The sequence below is a fragment of the Cuculus canorus genome, chromosome 2 (assembly GCF_017976375.1).
Source record: "Cuculus canorus isolate bCucCan1 chromosome 2, bCucCan1.pri, whole genome shotgun sequence".
Taxonomy (NCBI): Eukaryota; Metazoa; Chordata; class Aves; order Cuculiformes; family Cuculidae; genus Cuculus; species Cuculus canorus.
The window spans coordinates 73873720-73893773 of record NC_071402.1 but is presented as its reverse complement, the minus strand read 5'-3'; the positions used below and the strand labels follow the sequence as shown (position 1 = coordinate 73893773).

General features: G+C 39.3%; 1 pseudogene; it reads left to right on the top strand.

Moving 5' to 3' along the window:
* Nucleotides 1-16374: 16374 nt before the first annotated feature.
* Nucleotides 16375-17076, top strand: LOC128851433 (NADH-ubiquinone oxidoreductase chain 2-like; annotated as a pseudogene).
* Nucleotides 17077-20054: the final 2978 nt, after the last annotated feature.

The window sequence follows — 20054 nt, the reverse complement described above, 5'->3', positions numbered from 1 at the left end:
CACTTAAACTGTCATATTCTTGAATGGTGAACAGTTAAATAGGGAAGATGGAGGGCCAGTACTTAAGCCTTTGTCTTGGCACTGTATTATTTTCTGGTGTTGGTGTAGACATCAAATTGCATTCCTAAGAAAGAGAAGACCAAATGCAATATTTTAGTTCAGGGATTTCTGCTGTGCTCCAGGGGCCAAAACAGTCCAAAGAGTTCATTCTAATTTGGACAGTCTGGCAGCTTTCTCAGAAGTTTCAGTCCTGAGGTCACTGATGAATTGTATTACCCAAATCAACCACATTGCTGCTTTGTTACCTCTCCTGCTTATTTTTCTTCAGTAGGATTTTGAGGTACATATGTGTGTAACAGGTTTATAAGAAATAGTTTTCCCACATCAATGAAGGTCTGCAAGTGAAACCAAACCTTAACGAGGATGGTGGGTCTCACAGAATAAAAACATTCCCTAGGTTAAGACACACTAAGCCATCTATAAAAATGGCTTCTGTTAAGAAGAAAAGACAGGTCATTGTCATAGGGCACTCCCTTCCGAAGGGAACAGAAGACCGGGTATGCAGATCAGGCCCATTACATAGAGAAGTCTCCTGTCTACCTGAGGCCTTGGTTAAAGATGTGGAAAGAAAACTTCCAACTCTGGTCAGGTCCACAGATTATTATCCACTATTGGTTTTCCAAGCAGGTAGTAATGAAAACCCAACAAGAAATCTGAAGACAATTAAAAAAGCCTCAGGGCCTTGGGATGAATGGTGAAGGGATCGGGTGCACAGATAATATTCTCCTCTGTCACTCCTATTATAGCAAATGATGAGGGACAGAGTAGGAAGAGCCAGGAAATAAAAACCTTGTGCCGAACATTGTGTGAGGAATATAACTTTGGGTTTTCTTGCCATGGGTTAGCCTGCACAACACAGACTTACTGACAAAGGATGGAGTACATCTGTACCCAGGGGGCAAAAGGATGCTTAACAAAGAAGATCACAGAGCTCATCAATAGAGCTTTAAACTAGACATGAAGGGGGAGGGGACAAAACCAGACTTCATAGAAAATAGCCTGGGAATGGCACCCCAGTGTCTGAGGGATGCTATGCTAGCGAATCCCTTTGGTCTGCCACCTCAGAGGAAGTGGGAGAACACACTTCAAGTAGCGGCAAAGATACAGAGGTTATTGATGGATTAGAAACTACAGCAAGTAGTCACTTAGGAATTAAGACTCTTGCCTTTAGGAGTCTAGCGGAATCAATAGCCCAACTGAAGTGCATCTACACCAATGCATGCAACATGAGCAACAAACCGGAGGAACAAGAAATCGTTGTACTGCAAGAAAACTATGACATAATTGCCATCATGGAAACATGGTAGGATGACTCACTTTAATGGAGTGTTGACATGGTTGACTATAAACTGTTCATGAAGGATAGACAAGGAAGGAGAACTGGGGCGGAAGTCCTCTATGTTAGAGAGTGTTACAATTGCCTTGAGCTCAATGATTAAAAGGTTGAGTGTCTATGGGTAAAAATCAGTGGAACACCCAATAAGGCAGATATCGTGGTGGGAATCTGCTGCAGAACACCTAGCCAAAACAAAGAAGCTGATGAGATATTCCACAAGCAACTGAGAAGTCTCACATTTGTTAGCCCTTGTTCTTGTGTAAGATTTCAACTTAGCAGATGTCTGCTGGAAGCATAATACAGCAGAAAGGAACCAGTCTAGAAGGTTCCTGGAATGCATGGAAGACAACTTCCTGACACAACTGGTGAGTGAAATGACTAGTGAAGATGCCTCGATGGACCTGATTTTTGTAAACAGAGAAGGCCTTGTGGGAGATGTGACAGTTGGAGGACGTCTTGGGCACAGCAGTCACGAAGTGATAGAATTCTCAGTTCTAGGAGAAGTAAGGAGGGGAAGTGAGATCACGCAGAGAGAAAACCAGAAGGGCTAGAGCCCAACTAGAACTTAAACTGACCAGTTCTGAGAAAGATAATAAAAAAACTTTCTACAAATATATCAACAACAAAAGGAGGGCCAAGGAGAATCTCCGTCCTTTACTGAATGCAGGGGGAACAACAGTGACAAAGGATGAGGATAAGAATGAGATACTTAATGCTTTCTTTGTCTCAGTCTTTAATAGTAAGGTCAGATGTTTTCTGGGTACTCAGCCTTCTGAGCTGGAAGACAGGGAGGGAGGGCAGAACAAAGTTCCAATGATCCAAGAGAAAATGCTTAAAGACCTGCTCGGCCAATTAGACATTCACAAGTTTTGGGGCTGGATGGGATCCATCTGAGGGTAGCAAGGGAGCTGGTTAAGGTGCTTACCAAATCCCTTTCCATTATCTACCAGCAGTCCTGGCTGACTGGGGAAGTTCCACTTGACTGGAGATTGGCAAATGTTACACCCATTTACAAGAAGGTTCAGATGGAGGATCTAGGGAACTACAGGCCTGTCAGTCTGACCACAGAGTGAGGGAAGGTCATGGAGCAGGTCATCTTGAGTGCTATCACACAGCACACACAGGTGATCAGGCCCAGTCAATATGGGTTTATGAAAGGCAGGTCCTGCCAAACTAACCTGATCTCCTTCTGTGATAAGGTTACCCACTTAAAGGATGAGGGAAAGGCTGTGGATGTAGTGTACCTGGACTTTACTAAAGCCTTTGAAACTGTTCCTCACAGTATTCTGCTTGAGAAACTGGCTGCCACTGGCCTGGACGGGTCCACCCTCTGCTGGGGTAAAAATTGGCTGGATGGTGTGGCCCAAAGAATAGTGGTAAATGGAGTTAAATCCAGTTGGTGGCCAGTGGTGAGGCTGTGCCTTGAATACTGTTTAGGGGTACTCACTACATGAAAGATATTGAGGTCCTGGGGTATGTCCAGAGAAGGGCAACGAAGCTGGTGAAGAGGATGGAGAACAAGTCTGAGGGAACTGGAATTGTTTAGCCAAGAGAAGAGGATGGGAGACCTTATCATTGTCTACAACTACCTGAGAGGAGGTTGTAGCAAGATGATGGGAGACCTTATCATTGTCTACAACTACCTGAGAGGGGGTTGTAGCAAGGTGGGTGTTGGTCTCTTCTCCCAAGTGATAGGCAATAGAGTGAGAGGGAATGGCCTCAAGTTGCACCAGGGGAGGTTCAGATTGGACATTAGGAAAAATTTCTTCACCAAAAGGGTTATCAGGCACTGGAACAGGCTGCCCAGGGATGTGGTTGAGTCACCATCCCTGGAGGTATTTAAAAGACGGGTAGACAAAGTGCTCAGGGTATGATTTAGTAGTGGACAGGTATGGTTGGGCTCAATGATCTCAAAGGTCTTTTCCAACCTAGGGATTCTGTGATTCTGTGATCCAGATAAATGCTTTCTGTGGAGCATTAAAAAGTACACCAATGACAAAAAAAACTTTTCAAGAGCAGACTGAATATGCTTTGGAAATAACGCAAGGTATACTGGTAGAACCAGAAGACAGCAAATTCACAGAAAAAACTAACATCCCTCAACAAAGGGGTTAGATCCTCAGCAATAATCATGGGAACTGTGCACCTAAACCCCTGATGCTGCTGTGTAAATCTCAGTCATACAGGATATACAAGGCCCTAGGGAATAGGTGATGACACCTAAGCAAAACAAGCACTGACATTAAGGCATACCATTTCTCTATTCCAGTTCTCGAAATGTTTGACCCAGCACAGAAACTATATCACTGTTAGCTCACTTTATTTTCGTCATGAACAAAACATCGATACCTGTTTTTTTAAAAGAGGTATTCTCACCTAATCATTTTTTTTCTGTATGCATTAAATTAGAATTTATGTGTAGAGGTACAAAAATAAAGTTTACATACTGGTACTGGAAGGATGCAACCTAACTTTGCCTTTTGTGCTTGTCCATTTTGGAGCTGCACATGTATACAAGTAAGTGAATATTTCAGATGAAAATATAGTCTCTTTTGCAAATTTGGCTTATTATGTCCAATTGAATTATTTTGCACAATATAAAAATATTTTCAAATTTGTTCCTGGTAACAAAGGCTATGTTTTTATACGCTTGAGAAAGATTCAAATTAAATCTTTCAGAACCCCAACTCTGGGGTACAGAGAGAGTGATCTGGATTTAGGTAAGAATGCAGGAACTGTCTTTGTATAGTGCAATGTGGCATCACAGGCTATATCTCAAAGAGAAATTTAAATTCCATTCAAACTAGCAGATGAAAACTGATTACATTTTAAATCAGCAGTGGGCTGAGAACACCAGCTGGAAAAGACAGATACCATCACTTAAGTAAGTTCAGATTGGATGCTTTGTGTATAAGAACATTTTACAGATCACCTAATTAAAAAACACTAGTCTAAGGAGGTGGAAGTTATATTTAAAATCGGGTGGGTTCTCATCTGGATAACTCAGCATGTTTTTCTCTGACTTTGCAAACTGATTAAGAGCTAGAATCTCTATGTCTAACAAGTCAAAGGGGTATGTTGGAAATCCTCTAGATAAATCAAAACTGCAAAGATTTATAATAATGATTTACCTTTCCCCATACTGCTAATCAGGTTGAGGAAATTTATAAAAAAAAATTAGCAGTGGGAAGGAAAGGTATTTTTTGAAGTCTATTTCTAGTTACTTTCAGTTTCTCTGAAATCTTGAACAGACCAACAAGCTCTTGGGCTTTAAAGAGCAAAGTAAAGGAAAACACTTGTACCTAAATTATGAAGTACCTCATTTTACAATAAAGTCATTAAAAAAACCAAAAAGCATGCTTTCAAACTGTTTTTCCCTTTGAGAAGTTCTTCTGATTTCAACTAATCTGTATTTTGATCCTAAAAATATAAAACTGTTCCTCGGAACCTCAAGAAGGGAAAATTTTCGCATATGGAAACAGCAGAACCTACAAAATAACTAAAAAATATGTACATGACACATTCAATACAAGACCTATTCCTGTTTCTACTGACTACAATAACATTACTTTCAGTAGTAACGACAGAAGGGAACCCTTTCCGTCATGTCAGTCCTAAAAATATTTTAATCTGAACTTTTCTAGATTTATGTGATTCATGGCATGGTTATTGCTATTTTAAAATTTTCTGACTCTTTCACGACATCCTAAAGAGAAACAAACAAAAAAAAAAACCAACCCTGGAATATCCCTTCACTTTATACTGTGGCATATGAAGTATATGAAAGAGGCCTGCTATTAAAGAATCTCAGTTTTGCCTCCAGTTGGAAATCAGGGAACAAATATTTCAGTTCATGGGACAACTTCTGCTTTCCATCTGTTAAACGCCTTGCTGAATCATAGATGTTGCTAATGTATACACAGTTTTCATACAGAAGTGAGATTTCAAGTCACTAAAAATCATTTTTGGATCTGGTTCTTTGAGTTATGGCATCAACACCTAGATGAACAGGAACAGAATTGGCTTCCGGTGTGTAGTGAAACCACTGAAAAACAACGATGCTGTGAAAGAAATGGTTTCCTGGGTAGAATTTAGTTGGTTTTCCTTCTACAGTCTTCTAAAGGCTTCTGAAGTACAGTCTTCTAAAGCAGAGCATTGACACCATGTAAAAAGTCACTACATTTGCAGCTTGTTATGCAGAATTTCTCTTTAATAAACTGCAGGTTTTGGAGTTAAGTGATTTGAAATAATTTTGTGTAAAGTAGCTGTTAGCATAGTCACCATGCTTTTAGTATGATTGCTTCAATGTACATGGTAAATAAACATGTCTTAAACTATTCTACTTCTTTCTAAATATCTCTAAATAATACATATATATATATTCATATGCATAGCTACTAAACTCCTTCAAACACATTTTTGTTTTATGTTGAATGAATTGATCATGAGAAATATTTTGACATGGAAAAATAGATTACAATAGAGAAATTATCATAGCTCTAGCTAAAGTTCACATTTCTTTAGACTATATTCTTTTCCCTCTTGCTTCTTTCAGAAATACGCATTTTAAAAAATTGGTTTCCTTTGGTTTGTTTGTTATTTTATTCCTAATGCTTCTCGTCTGCCATCTAGTAAAGGTCATAGAAATATTAATGTACTTCCAAAGCAAGAGGACCAAAAAGCTTTGCTTTCAACATAGCTTAGAGTATGGGGATGCAAATTGCAAAAAATCAGTGGCCTGTATCTTCTCACAGAATTATTTAGTAATGAATATACCAACTGAAAGAGAAATTTCTGTTGAGTAAACAATACACACAAACAACTTCATGGTAAGAAAATAATATGATATAAGAGTAATCTTAGCCTGAAATCTTGAAAATAACTGGAGAAAATAAGATACTTAGAGAGGAGACAGAAACCAAAAGCATATAACTGAAAACTTTCTTTTGTTTTGCTGTAGATGGAACAATCTATTTTTCATTTATTAAAATGCAATTAAATGCAATTTTACTTATTAAAATGCAATTAAAAATAGTAAAATATCATGGCCAAGCAGACAATTTGCATTGCTTTCAGAAATTGCTTGAGAGATAAAGTCTGGCAGAGCACAGGAGACAACAAAGTTTAAGTGAGGTATTGCCCTTCCCTGGTGGCTAAAATGTCCTTGTTCCAAGTCTCCACATCTCTTAACCAGCGCTGCCTTTTCTCTGCCCCCTGCCTTTTCTCTGCCCCTAGCAATGCAAGGCTCTGGGTCCTTGTCTTATGCTTTAGTACAGGACTCTGTTTTCCGCGATGTGCAGGAATGCGAAGCAGCCTTGCAAAGTGTACCTCAATCCATTGCAGATGAGATTGCTCCCAAAATACTGACCTATCCTGTGCTGAGGCAAGACAGTTGCTTATGATCTCATGCATGGTCCATTTCTACTTATAAAGTATTATTCCTGGCTCTTTAGTAAGGACTGATGTTTCATCTCAGCCCGTTCGATTTTGCAAATACTGTTGTCATTTAATGACAATAAACAGCCAAAACAGTAACTGGAATCTTCTCTGAAAAACATCACCTCTGAGATCAGCCTGAGGAAATGTGTCTCAGTAAAGGCTGAGAAGGAAAATAGCCACCCAAATCATCCACTTGTTTACTAAATTTGTTTTTCATTGGGGTTTTCTCAAAGAAATTTGCTTATGGGACTTGATAAAGCTGTTGCTGTGTGTTCATTACTTAGTCTAGTAGCACACATATGTAGTATGTTTATGACATTATACATACATGTAGGCCATAAAAGTCAAAGGTCTTTAGGTACCCATATTCAATTCACTGGTGTCTTCACCTGCCTGTGCAACTTTGGAGCATCCTTAACTCAGCAGCTGGGCAACATTACAGCACAATAAGTGGTGTTTTCACCGTGGCTTATACTGCAAACCTCTGAAAGTCCTATATCTGCTGCCATTATTAAGATAATAATCAGGGTCTATCTTTAGATAAAAGGCATTGTATGTCTCCTTGTTGTTAGTCTGCACAAACCAAATCTCTATGTGTAAATGATACATACACCCATTAATTTAGAATTTTTCCATGAAATTCTTCAGCATTCTCACAATTGGAACACAAAATGAAACTTCCAGGGCTTCCTAATAAAGATCTAAATCACATAAGTAGCAATATAAAGCGATTCAATGGAATTATTCACATGAATTAAATTAAATTCATGCAGCTTCTCTCATCTTTGATGTGACCCTCTGATTCAACAAATTAACCCTATATAACAAAGTACTTGAAGACAAATCTAAGCACATTGCTGGCTCTCAATTTTAGAACAGCATACACCTTGCTGAATCCTGCGGTATAAACTTTCTTGCTTATATCAATGACAACTTATAGATCACTTACCACTTAAACTAGTAAACTGTTTTGTTGCAGATGGGAAGTCTAATAATATGCAAATATTGCATTTATTCAGTAAAGCAAGGATGTATCTATTAAATTCAGACAGTTCCTTCAACAGTAACCTTTAAATATTCGATGAGATCATTTATTTTAATTAAAAAAAATTTCTTATACTCTCTCCTTTGAGACTGAATTAAGCTTCTTACAGGACCTCTAATTTTTTTTAAGAAAGAATGTCCAATGTATACTGCAATGGGCAAAATCAAAACTCTAAAATGATAGATTTTTTTGCAGCTTTCTGTCTTATTCAGTTGAGCAGTGACTGCAAGGCAGTTCAGGATAAAAAGCCTACCTGAGGTCAAAAAGAAGCCCAGTCCATATAACCGGGCACAGACTTGAGAGTAAGAGCTTCCCAATTTACGTGCATCATGCTCTCAGTTCTCTTTACCTTCATCTCCTTCACACATATACACTCTTTCAGTAAGGGTATAAGAACTCTTTGCTTTGTAAAGAAGTAAGAAAATTAAGGAGGAAAAGGGATAGACCAAATCTAAGTATTCTTAATATTATTATGTATTGTAATTAAAATGTGAGCTAATTCCTCTTCCTGAAAGATCCACACTGACCTTGCTTTTTCTCTGTTTGTCTAACTCCAGTCTTTACCTGAAGATCAGTTGATGCAAAATCTCAGAGGACTTCCTAGGCTTATTTACATATTTTTTTGGTGACAGCCTTAAATGGGACAACTAAATAATTTGGGTAAGCAGTCACTCCAATCAAAATATTTTCCAATTAATTAGCAGATCAGATATCAGTGAAAAATCATATAACTGTACTAGCCACAGTGAGTTTGACACAGTAAATATGCCAGTATGTACACACCTCAAACAATGACATAGTTATTAGACTATAAATCAAACTAATTTACACTTAAAATAATTAGAGAATAAGGGAGAAATGACTGGAATGACTGATGATTTCATAAAAGGCAAGCCACATCACAAACATAAGTGATTAAGAAGAAAAGTCATAATGTCAGTCTTGATAAAGCAGCCTGTATACCAGCTAACTCGAACTATTTACCTTTTCATTAAATGGGACACTGTCTTCAGCCCTGCATAAATCAGGCTACAGTTTTCTAGTGCCTAAGAATTAGGTCCATGGAGGGCATTACATACCTACAGCAGAAGTCAGATAGGATCTAATTGCTGAAATCAAAAACTGAGGTTAATTCTCCTCCCCACAATTTAGATCAAGTTCACAACTGCCAGAGCATCCTGAAGTTGACACTTTGTCCTGAAAGTTCCCTAGACAGTGAGGCTGTGTCCACACTGGTGAATTAAAACACATCAAGGGCCACTTGATGGCACTTGGGTCAAGGAATGACCAATATCCATACTGGTAACTCGACAAGAATCCAAATCAAGGATGTCACCAGTAAGCCTAATTGGTAACTCCTGGCAATTTCCATTTATGTCTGAGATATTTTTGGGCTGGTGGGGAAGAGTGCTGTCTGATATGAAAGAAAATAAATGCCAAGTATCGTGCTAAAAATTTAATATTATATGATATCCAATATTAAAGTCGTTGCACTTCTACAGACAGGAACACTCCCCAGTGGTGTTTAATTTACTGACATAGACATGGCTGCAGAAATCTTCTTCAGACCTTGCACAGAATTATCTGACAGAGTGCACACAAAAGCTAGATCTAGTTACAGAAACCAACAATAACAATAAAGAAACATTTTCCCCAAGCAGCCTATCCCCTCTTAATCCAGATATGCCCTTGGGAAGTGGAGATATAGGTAGGATTCACAACTGCAATGGAAATAAGGCGTCCATGAGCTTCAGGAAAGAATCATAGAGTCATAAAAAATGTAGTTTGGAGTGGAGCTATGGAGGTCATCTATATACACCCACTGTTTAAACTGAGGCTAACATTGAGAGCAAAACTAGTGGCTCCAAGCTTTCCTCAGCTGCATTCTGAAATATCTCCAAGAACGCAGACTCCACGGCTTCTCTGGGCAATATGTTCCAGTGCTTCCCAACTCTCCCTGTGAGCATCTTTTCTTTGTGTTGTCTTTGTTATAGTTTGGGACCATTGCCTCACGTTACCTGGCTTTGCACCTAGCAGAAGTTTCTGTCTTTCTGTAACCTTTCTTTGGTTAGTTGAAGACTGCAATTTCACCCTTCCATCCGATTCCTTTTCTTCATGACAAAGTAACCCAGTTCCTAGTCCCTAGGTGGTGTGCTCCAGCCCCATGACCACCTCTGTGGTACCTCCTCTGGACACTGTCCAGTTTGTCAGTAGTAACATTCCCTATCTCCAGGCAGCTTATAGTTTGTATGACATTGTTGAATCTTATAAGCTGGGAGACTACTGAACCTCCATAGCACAAAAAGGGGATGTGAGAAAGAGAGAGGAAAGAAGGGAAAGTAGCTTCCCCGTTTTTTTTAAATCAGAAACATGTTGCAGATATTTTTGTTGTTGTTGTTGTTGTGAATGCTATACTACTCAGTAAACAATAAGGTTTTATAGAGACAAAGTAAATATTATAGTATATGTGTGCACGTGTGTGTATATATGTGTGTGTGTGAGTGTTTACAAATATGAATACATATGTGTGTCTCTCCCACTGGCAGGGTTAAAGTGGCTACACATCAAGTGTTTTGGGCAGCCAAGCTGCAGGTTTTCACCTGCATATGCAGCTCCTGCATCTCCATAGGCACTCTTTCCCAGAGCCCCTATGCCTAAATTAGGGTTGTGATTTCCTCTATAAGATGGAGACCCTTCAAAATTTGACCCTGGCTACCTTTAAGGAACTTATGCCCTTTTTCTGGTTTGGCTCTGACTGACTGCTTTTTATAAGAGAAATGACTTACATATTCATTTTTGGACTGCCCCAGGAGCAGTATATTACCTTGAAGCCCTAAACCCCTCTCTCCAGAGACAGTTCCATAACATGGATGCTATTCTTCAGCCCAGGAGAGAGTATCAATTGACCTGCAACAACTAAGCTGCTTCCACACGGCACTCACTGGAAGTATATGTTATGAATTTCCTTTATATCAGGTATGCCTCACTCTAATTTACCTTTCAAGCAGACTAATGAAATGCAGTGCTACAGTCCAGCCGTATTAAATAATAAAAAAAAAAATAATAAAAATCCTACTCCAGCTCGGGAGTACTGAATTGCAGAGAAAAAGAACCTAATGTGACAGAGACAAGGTCCTGTCATATTTTTAAAACTTTCCCAGGATGGAAATCCTGTCAACTTTTGAAAGTTCCTCATCTATCCAAACATTTCAGTTAAAGCTGTGGTTTTGTGTATAATAAATTGCTTCTAGTTGGCTGAAAATCATTTTTTAGTTCTTATCTCTGTGATCGGTTACCTCTGTTGTTCTTTAATGGCCTTCACCTCATTATGCAACCAGTCATTAAAAGCTTAGTATCCAGTACAATGGTAGCTTATGTAAAGTGATCTATGAGCGCTTTATATAGGCTTACCAGCCGCAGCCTTAATTTTACTCATTCGTCTTAATTTTTTGTAATCATTTTTTGTAAAGAGGGTATAATGTCAGGCATGCTTCCCTGCTACTGACAGATCCAATCTAGCAGATAATTACCATAAGGAAATTGATGCTTTAGTGTGCAGGGGAGAATTTAATTTACTCAGACATCCTACAGTACAATGCATTCCAAAAGATATGAGGATTTAAGTTTTTAAGAAATTAAATTTCACTATTTAACATGATTACTTATGTTGAACATCATTAACTAGCTTTTTTTTAACTGTTTGATATAATTACAAGAACAGTTATTTGGTCTGAAATCCAAATCGTCTTTAAATAAGGGTTAAGGATCCATGAAGTACAGAAAAAGAAGGTTGCATTCTTTCTCTCCCTCTCTCCAACACCAGCCTTCCAGCAACAGCATTAAAATATCTGTAGAGATTAACTGAGCCAATTCATGAACTATAGAGCTTTTTCCAATGATGTTTTAATAGATCTTTTGTTATCAGCTCATCCTACCTCAACTCCATCAGTCAGGAAAGCCTCTTTAGTCCTATTCACAAATTCTTATTCCTTACAATGTTTCAAAGAAGTAGAACTATGAAGGACTTACAGAGATCCCAATTAAGCAAGGTGATTAACCTATGTTTAATTTTGGGTATTTGATAAACTCAAGAGAAATCCATGGGATTTAGAATTAGATAAATTTAATTAATCTCTATACAACTGTTTATTCTCCATGAGAAAACATCCTTTCTAACCTACAGCATACAGACCTTGGAAGCTGAACACTTGGACCACAACCAGGAAGGTGCAAAATATTAGCTCTTTTGAAAAATAGAATTTTTAAATCCTGAAAATCTTGCTTCTATGAAGTCCAGAAGGTTTGCTTTGATCACAGGACTTCCTTATTAGTAATACATCAATGAGAGAACTAGAGCAACAGAATTTCATTAGCCCGCTCTTTTTCTTCTTTGTTTGAAGTTTTACTAAATCTTCAAAGACAATTTTGTCTTGTTTCCATTCGTCGTGAGGCTGTACAGTCAGAGAACAAAAACTACAAAACTTTCAAGAGTGTGTGACAAGTACATGAGAGTTTCAGGATCTAGAAATATTATTTGAATAGCACTTGCCTCATTCTTGTAACTGTTCCATGAACAGAGCTAATGCTGACGTAAAATATTCTCTTAGGACACATTTTTCATTCTACACTAAAATGCCCTCTCCAAGAATAGGAAGCCTCTGTTACTTGACATTCTAGAACCGATGCTGGCGAGAACATTGATTGACATCCCATTAGAAGTGCAGCCAGGATGAGGGTTTTTTTGCTTTAGTCTTGAACTGGAGAATGCCCACAGGCTTCTGATCATCCATGGTCTGACAAGTATTTCTAGATGGTAAGGAGAAAGTCTAATCAGACAGAATTTTCTCTTATTTTTTATTATTTGAACAAAAGACATTAAAAACAAAGAAAGATATTTTTCAGTAGAGAGAGAATAAGTCCAACTGTTGCTGCCCCAGATAATCTACTCCAAAACAGCTTCTGTGTTTTCTTAAAACAGCCTTGTTAAAGGCAAACCTTTCATATTTGCAGAAAAGAAGCTAAGAAAATATAAATAGGAGGACAGACTTATATGACGCAGTATTTTTTTAAACAAAAGGTAAAACCATGCCATTTTTAGTTGTCAGCCATAGATACACTACATAAAACGGAAAGAGCATAATGTCAGCAATGACGTCAGCACTCACTTCGAAGCAGTATTTTTCAGAAGAACTGCATTTACAAGAATGCCCTCAAGTCCAGAAAAAAGCCAGTCAATACAGCGGAAGCAGAGAGGATGTGACAATATGTTCTTACACAGTCTGAAGGGACTGCGCATCATGGAGGCAACAGCTCTCCCAGGTCACGGACTACTATGCGGGAGGACAGCTAATAGGGATGGAGGAAGCAAGAGGGAGCATTGGTGGCTATAGGAGGCAGTGCCTGCTGTGGTGCTCTACTTGGGTTGTTTCTCTTTCAAGTGAATAGACCCACTTTCACTGGAAAATACTTTTTCCTCAGTTTTTAACCATGATCAGCCTCCTACTAGCAAAATTCTTCCACAGAATATTTTAGGAAATTCAAACATGCAGAAAAGCAACACTTTAAAATAAATTATTTTACTTTCTGAAGCTTACCAAAAGTCCACCAGCTTACATAAAAATCCATTGCTCTGAGTTCCTGCCTGATAGATACCTGGCTAAACACTGAGATCATCTTGTCTGCGCTTCATAAAAGGCGTCCTTGTGACTTGAGGAGCTAAGCAGTTGGGGAGGTACATTTATCATCTGTGCAAATGCACCAAGTCCACCCTCCCACAAGTCCTTGCAGTCTGTAAGAAATCCCAGCCCTAAAACTTTTGAAAGAAGTAGAGGAAAATCTATTAAATTCAATGGGCCTTAATCAGTATGCCTAGACAGCATCACAGGACGGCAATTTGGATAGTCAATGAGAACCTAGCTGTGCCTTCACCAGGCACAGCATTGCCTGCTCTCAGACGTGATTCTTTATAGGCACCTTACAAACTTACATATACGGTTTCTGTAAGGAGCACAGTGCACAATTATACATACTTATATTCATTTTTACGTTCTCTCTATATATGTATAAACATATAAAAATGTATACGTAGCACAAAAAGTTCATACATTAATCACTGTATATTGTACACTTCATCTGATTACTAAGTTCAGCTCAGAGGCATGTTGCAGTCAGGTCGAATCCAACAGCCTTAGAGCCTAGAAAATATCCTGATACTTTACAAGACTTCTTTTTACACCTTACACTTTCCTTTCATCCCCAGAGCTGTGAAAAAACAGTGAGATTTTTTTATTCTATTTTGGGCTGTTTTTTCCAGAGAGGGACAATTGTGTTTTTCTTTCTCCTTGTACTCAGAAGAGAGTTTTACCTCATGTGTCCAAAAAGTTGTAGCTTCATGCAGAGGCCAGTCATGGAAATTTTTAACCTGAAGTGTGAAAGTTTGAGTGAGTGGTTTAGGTGGGTGACTGAGAAGAGTGGGTTAGAGTGGAAATTATTGCACAATGTCAACAGAGACACATAGGGGGATATGGGTCCTGTAATACACTGCTTTATTAATGAGAATATTTAACCAGATATGCTGTACTCTTTTAGCAGCTAAAAAAAAAATATAACTTCAAATTAAGAGCTATTTAAAGGGGGTACTGCCCCTTTAAAAAAGGACACAACCTCCTCCGACGGATAAAAATCAAATCAATGACCACTACTCACATAACCCAAACCCATAAGGCCTACTAACACTGAATGTTGGTCTGTATTCTTTGGTTGGGGTGACCTTGGAGAAAAACAAATCCTCCAAAACCAAGATCCTCCCTCTTGACCAACAGCAACCACTCAACGTACTAATGGTACCCAGACCCAGCACAACTGACAAATGAACCAAGCTACTCCAGGGGTAACAGTGCAATCTCCTTCAAGAGCCCATAGAGACAAAGAGATTTACAACCTCGATGCTGGATCGGGACATCCTAATGGTGCAGCCACTATTAAGGGATTGTTTGTTCAACTATTAACAATCCTACGAGATCTGAGTTCAGAACGGAGCAATCCAGGTCAGTTTCTATCTATGATGAATTTGTCCCAGTACGAAAGGACTGGAAAAGTGAGGCCAATACCACAAGCACGCCTCCCCCAAAGTAATGAACCCAACTAAATTACTACCAAGACACCAAATACTAACCTTTATGCCCCAGAAAAGAGCCGCTTGCGTGTCAGAGATCGGTAAATGCAAAAGGCTTAAGCCCTTTATCCAGAGGTTGAAGTCCTCTCCCTAGCTCTACTACAACCATGACCCAACTTCCTGCACTAACCTACCTCTTCATAACCCTGTCTTACACTATTCCAATCCTAATTGCCGTAGTCTTCCTAACATTAGTAGAATGAAAAAATTTAAGCTACATACAAGCTCAAAAAGGCCCAAATATCGTAGGGCCATTTGGCCTATTACAACCTGTAACAGATGGAGTAAAGCTGTTCATTAAAGAGCCTATCCATCCATCCACCTCCTCACCACTTCTCTTCATCATAACCTCAACACTAACCCTACTTTTAGCAATTATAATCTGAATCCTTCTTCCCCTCCCATTTTCCCTTACCCATTTAAATCTAGGACTCCAATTCTTACTAGCCATATCAAGCCTAGCAGTATACTCAATCCTATGATCGGAGTGGTCCTCCAATTCAAAATACATCCTAATCAGAGTACTCTAAGCAGTAGCCCAAACCATTTCATATGAAGTTACTTTGGCCATTATCCTTCTCTCAGTCATTATACTAAGCAGTAATTATACTCTAAGCAGCCTAACCACAACCCAAGAACCGCTACCTCATCATCTCATCATGACCACTTGCAATAATATGGTTCATGTCAACCCTTGCCAAAATAAACTGTTCCCCGTTTGATCTCACAGAGGGGGAATCTGAGTTAGTACCAGGCTTCAATGTAGAATACACAGTAGGACGATTCACCCTGTTCTTCCTGGCTGAATATGCAGACATTATACTAATAAACACAGTAATCACTCTCCTATTCCTAAATCCAAGCACCCTAAACCTGCAGCCAGAACTATTCCAAATCATCCTTGCCATAAAGTTCTTACTACTATCCTTTATCTTCCTATGAGTCAGTGCTTCATACCCACAATTCCACTACAACCAACTTACACATCTTCTCTGAAAAAACTTCCTACCACTAGCCCTATGCCTATGACACACTAGCACACCAATTCGCTACTGAGGCTTACCTCCTTATGAAAGGAATCCACCACGGAAATGTGCCTGAAGATAAAGGGTCACTATGATAAAGTGAACTTAGAGGTACACTAGCTCTCTCATTTCCTACCTCTACTTCCCCACAAAGCCTTAGAAAAGTAGGAATCAAACCTACACAGAAAAGACCAAAGTCCTTCCTACTTCCATTATATTACTTTCTAGTAGGACGAGCTAACAAAGCTATAGGGCCCATACCCTGAAAATGATGGTTCAACCCCTTCCCCTACTAATGAACCAACACACAAAACTAACCTTCTTTATAAGCTTACTACTAGGAATGACCATCACAATCTCAAGCAACCACTCAAAACCAGCCTGAACAGGACTAGAAATTAACACACTCGCAATCATCGCCCTCATCGCAAAATCCCACTACCCACGAGCAATCAAAGCTACAACTGAATACTTTCTAGTACAAGCAGCCTCCTCAACGTTAGTCCTTTTCTCAAGCCTAACTAATGCTTGAGCAACAGGTCAATGAGATATTACCCAAATAGACAACCCAACATCATGCCTACTACTAACAACAGCAATTGCAATAAGACTTGAACTGGTGCCCTTCCACTTTTGATCCCCAGAAGTATTACAAGGCTCATCCCTAACTACCACCCTACTTTTATCTACAATCATAAAACTGCCACCAATCGCAATCCTATTCCTAGTATCCCACTCCATAAACCCCATACTATTAACCATTATAGACATTGCCTCTGCAGCCCTAGGAGGCTGAATAGGCCTAAACCCAACTCAAACATGAAAAATCTTAGCCTTTTCATCCATCTCCCATCTAGGCTGAATAACCGTTATCATCATCTATAATCCAAACCTCACCCTACTAAACTTCTACATATACTCTATTATAGCTGCTACTGTATTCCTTACACTCAACATGATCAAAACCCTAAAATTATCCACAATAATAACCTCCTGAACACTCCTACTTCTCCCTAAAACACCTAGTAGGATTTATCATAATATTCCTCTTCTTGACAACCCTAGTCCTATTTTCACTAACCCTCCTAGGAGGCCCAGAAAACTTTTCCCTGGCTAACCCGCTAGTCACACCTCCCCACATCAAACCAGAATGATACTTCCTGTTTGCATATGCCATCCTACTCTCTATTCCAAACAAACTAGGAGGAGTACTAGCCCTAGCAGCCTCTGTCCTCATACTTTTTCTAGCCCCATTCCTACATAAATCAAAACAACGAACAATAACCTTCCATTCCCTATCCCAAGCCCTATTCTGAATCCTAGTCACCAACCTCTTTATCCTGACATGAATCAGCAGCCAACCAGTAGAATATCCATTCACTATTATCGGCCAACTAGCCTCCTTTACTTACTTCACAATCCTCCTAATCCACTTCCCAATTGTTGTCACATTAGAAAACAAACTACTTAACTATTAATAACACTCTTAATAGTTTATATGAAACATTGGTCTTGTAAACCAAAGACTGAAGTCTATATCTCTTCTTAGAGCTTTCCTCCTACCACACAATTCCCCACCTTCACCCCCCCCCCCGCAGGGACATTTTGGCCACAATCCATGTACTATTATGTATCACTCTCGTCCTCATGATGCATTACATGTATGTCCTATATGCATTAACTCCACTGTGGATATTAGTTTCACCAAATGTGCTGGTTTTGTGCTTGTACCATACCCCTAAATGTATTAGTTTTGTGCTTTGTACCATCCCCCTGCTCCCCTAGAGGGGTCTGTGCCCCACTGTGTCAGGCACAGGAGCCATCAGGTCCCGGGTGGCCTCATTCTCTGCAGCCAGTGCAGACACCAAGGTGCAGGTTGGGGAGCAGCAGCTGAGTCCCTCCCATTCCCTGCTGGGCAGGGAGAGTACAAGAAGCTTCACCCCAGGCAGGGCTGACCTTCACCCAAAGGTATGTGCATTGTATTGTTTTTTTCAAAGTATGGGGCTGTGAAAATGATGCTTAAAAGTTAATACTAGGTTAGTTTTAACAAAAAGGGAAAAAAAAAAAGGAACAGAATTTTCCTTAAGTCTTTTTCTGAGTTAAATTTCTTTCAATTCTGGTCATTAAGTAAACAAATTTGTAGATTTTGGTTTAATAATTATGTTTTATTATAGCTGCGGCTGTCTTGTAGAATAGAAGATGGGTTGGGGTTTTATCCTTCAATTGCTAGCCCTGCATTTCCCCTGGAGTCTCCTGCAGAAGCCACAAAGGGGAAGTGCCACTGTGTCCTAAAGCAGTGGCATCTGCCAGCCCCATCATCCCAGCCATGGTGTGTGTGTGCTCACCTCTGCTACACTAGAGGCTTCCATTAACTGCAATAATGTTTCTCTTTCTGGTAAATATGAACATAAACAGGCCTAGCAAATGGCTAGATAATCTCCTTTTCCCATATTTTGCCTTTGCTGGAGAGGAAGAAGTGAGGGAGAGAGGTGGCTCCAATGAGGCTGCAGTGTTGTCTGAAAGAAGGGAGATTTTCCGGGTGCGTACATCGAGGAACTAGAGCTGGAAGAGACTCTGCTTCTGTCCCACCATACTCTTTGGTATGAATATCTATAGTAACATAGAATCATAGAATCACAAAATCATAGAATAGTTTGGGTTGGAAGGGACCCTAAATATATTCAGTGGGCTTTGAACAGGCTCATTTGCTGGCAGGTAGATCAAGTACTTGAACCATGTCTGCTTTGAAGTCAGAACCAAAGGTATCACGTCACACTATGATACCAATCGATGAAAACTGCCCAGCAAGTTTCTCACTAAAGTTACAGAACTCAGGTAAAGAAATCCCTGGAGCAGTCAGTCTGCTGCAGGCTCTGTAAATGTGTGCAATATTTTGATACTGAGTGGTCAAAAAAACATCAAGCTGGTGGATTGATATCCAAGAGCTACAGAGTAGATATATAACTTCTTGGGATAGGTTTTTTTTAAAAAAAAAAAAAAAAAAAACACCAAACAAAAAAAAAAACCTGTTATTTACACAGTAAATTAATCTTTGTGGCAAAATAAAGAAAAATATTAAAAGAAGTACTGATATTCTCCTTGCTTTCTATTTCTTCTACTACTTCCTTTTAATATGGGAACTCACACTTACACTCACTTCCATCCTCTTTTATAAGCAATTTGACATCCCAGTGATCTGTCCTTAGATGTCTCTTATTTTCAAAGAAATTCCATGCAACTGGAGCAATTAAAACTAATCAACGTAGTCTTCACTCTGTAGATATCTAAAAGCACACAGAAAATTTTCTTGTGTGAACTCAAGTTGACAGTTTAGAGCATGATAAGAAAGAGTCTAGTCAATAAATGTTTACTCCTTTTATATGTAGTAACCACTGAGACTTCTCCTTGAATTGAGGACAGAGGCTCCAGACCTGGGAGACACCTTCCATTGACCCACAAATATTTCCCTAGTCCCTTGAAAGTGGAACATGGGATTAAGGCAGCTTTAGACACAAATTGACCTATCATCTGAACATCAAGGGACTTTCACCAGAGAAGCAAGGTGAGGTCTTCAAAGATGAAGAAAACTTTTACATTCTGAAAGAGCCCTGAAAGTATTTATTTACAATCAATTTTGTTCAACTTCTGCAGAGATGTTTGGCTTAGATCCCTAACGCACAACTTCTTGGTGTGTTCTCAGGGCAGGGGGAGAGGTTTTCCTTGTAGGAAAAATACCTCATGTTCTCCTAGCTTAGGGCTATAGTTGCACTGCCCTTCTTGGCAGTTTTTGCATGCTCTAGCCAGTTGCTGATTCTTGTGGGGTCCCATGCTTCAGCACTTAAATTCTCTGCATCTGTTGTGTAGGGATTTGGGATGGCCGAGCCAGAGCAGTAAGTTTTGCTAGATTGCAAAGTGAAAGTCAGTGCCTTTGTTCTGTACATTTAGCCTTTTGTCTGTATGTCTCAAGTCTCCATC